Source organism: Sciurus carolinensis, unplaced genomic scaffold, assembly GCF_902686445.1.
Source record: "Sciurus carolinensis unplaced genomic scaffold, mSciCar1.2, whole genome shotgun sequence".
Classification (NCBI taxonomy): Eukaryota; Metazoa; Chordata; class Mammalia; order Rodentia; family Sciuridae; genus Sciurus; species Sciurus carolinensis.
This window is the reverse complement of record NW_025920420.1, coordinates 59,202-61,472: the sequence shown is the minus strand read 5'-3', so window position 1 is coordinate 61,472 and position 2,271 is coordinate 59,202. Positions and strand designations below refer to the sequence as shown.

The window sequence follows — 2,271 nt, the reverse complement described above, 5'->3', positions numbered from 1 at the left end:
TGTTTTAGGTATTTGTAAATTAATTTTAATTTTATAATAACCCATGTTTAGAAGATAGGATAAATAAGTAATCAATGTTTTATTTTATACACACATGTAAATTGATTCTAGTCCTGACCCTGATAAAATCATCATTGTAATAACATATAGAAGATGGAAAGACTGACAACATAAACCTTTTCTATTTGAGCTTTAAAATATTTGTTTTTTCTATTTTTTATAACTTACTGTATGTTATGGTTTAGATATGTGATGTCCCCTAAAAGCTCATGTTAGAAAATGCAAGACCATTTAGAGGTGAACTGACTGCATTATGAGTACATTAACCTAATTCAGTGCATTATTTCACTGGTACAAAGTAACTGGGTGGCAACTTAGGCAGGTAGAGTGTGGTTAGAGGAGTTAGGTCACTGGGGAAAAGCTTTTTTACCTGGTGTTTGGAGCTTGCTCTCTCCTTCCTAACTGCCACATCCTGAGCTGCTTTTCTCTGCCACACTCTTCCACTAGGCTGTTCCTGCCTCACCTCTGGCCCAGAGCAATAGAGCCCTTCATCTAAGGACTGAGACCCTGAAACTGAGTGCCAAATAATCTTTCCTCTCCTAAAATTGCTTGTCAAATGATCTATTCCTGCCTTCAAAATAAAATGGTATCACATCCCAACTTATTCGTGCATTTACCAAATATGTACCACCATACCTTTTATGTGTCTGGCACACACAAAAGCCTGAGAGTAGAAAACTGTATATGGTTCCTGCTCCCAAGAAGTTTAAAATTTGGTAAAGGAAACAGGAAATATTTGCTTTAAAAAAAGCACTGTAGAAATATGAGTTGCACAAAATTTATGAAGACCAGGTTTGACACAGCACTGGAAAAGACTGATCTTTCTTTATGAGGATTAGAAATTTAAACTGAGAACTAAAGGGTTATTAAGGAGTCAAAAAGTCATAGTGACTATTTTTATAAAGCAACATGAAAGAAAAGGAAACTGATAAGGAGTCACATATTAAAAATTAATTATCTAGAAAATATCCTGTAGATTAAACACAATTTAAACAATGAGATTGGGGCTGGGTGCAATGGCGAATTCCTGTAATCTCAGTGACTCAGGAGACAGAAGCAGGAGGATCACAAGTTAGAGGACAGCATCAGCAACTTGGTGAGACCCCAAGCAACTTAGCAAAACCTTGTCTCAAAATGAAAATTTAAAAATTAGGCTGGGGATATGTTTCAGTGTTAAGTACCCCTGAGTTCAGGTCCTGGTACAAAAATAAATAAACATGTACATATCAGAATGGTATAAAATATGAACAAAGGTAAAAATCGAAATCAACTGTATGAAATAAAAGATTTTTGACTTTTGAAAAGTTTTCAAAAGAAAGATGATGTTTACTTATTACTCAAATTTTTAAAAAATTAAATTTGATTTAATAAGATTGAATTATTCTCCCTTTCAATTTATCTTTTCTTTCAGCAGTAGTTATATATTTTATTTTACCTCAAATTTAGATGTACCACATAGAATCAGTTAACCATAATGAATATTCAATTTGCTCTTAAATAATTCCTTTACAGGGGGGGTCTATGTGGTGACCTGGGGAAGCCTCTGGTGAGCATGCCAGAGCCTGAGCTGGGTGGTGTCCCGGGCGGGGCAGGGAGGACAATGTGGGGCCCCAGCTGCCCTGGGCTCCAGCAGGCGTCAGTCCCTCAAGGGCACGCAGAGGTCCTTGACCTCAGAGGCATGTGTGGCAGGCCCTCCTCACTGTGGGGGGGCTGATGGAGGTCTATTAGGTGCCTGGATGACAAGTGGACAGTTTAAGCCAATTCCACAGACCTTAACAGAGCTGCCTCCCGCTGAGCAGCAGAAGCTCTTTAATGAAGCCACTGCTAGTGTCAGGCACTTGGATTGGACAGACGCTGTGCAACTGACTACTCTGGTTATGGGCAGCTAATGGTGATGCTGGTGAACTATGTCACCAAAGTGCTGTGGGCTGAAATTCAGTATGATGACTAGGGTGCTCTTCCTGGGAAGTGGGGGTTATGCTTCAATGACTCTGACTCTCCAAAGGTAACTGAGGAGTCTGGGGGAAACCCAGTGAATCCCCCTGAGAAATCTGCACATCATCAGTGAATTACCTTACACTGGAGTGGAAGGTCCTCCTGCATAGGCTACCACCATACCAATCATGGCCAGCAGTTATTTATGAAGAAGTCGTGTTTCATGCTCATGTGTGTTGATGTGCACTGGCAGCACTTCTTAACTGTGAAACTGGA

The 2,271-nt window shown here is 39.7% G+C and overlaps 1 pseudogene; it reads left to right on the top strand.

The window, feature by feature from the left end:
- Positions 1-1,796: 1,796 nt before the first annotated feature.
- LOC124975717 (protein C19orf12 homolog) lies at positions 1,797-2,011 on the top strand (annotated as a pseudogene).
- The last annotated feature ends 260 nt before the right edge of the window (positions 2,012-2,271 follow it).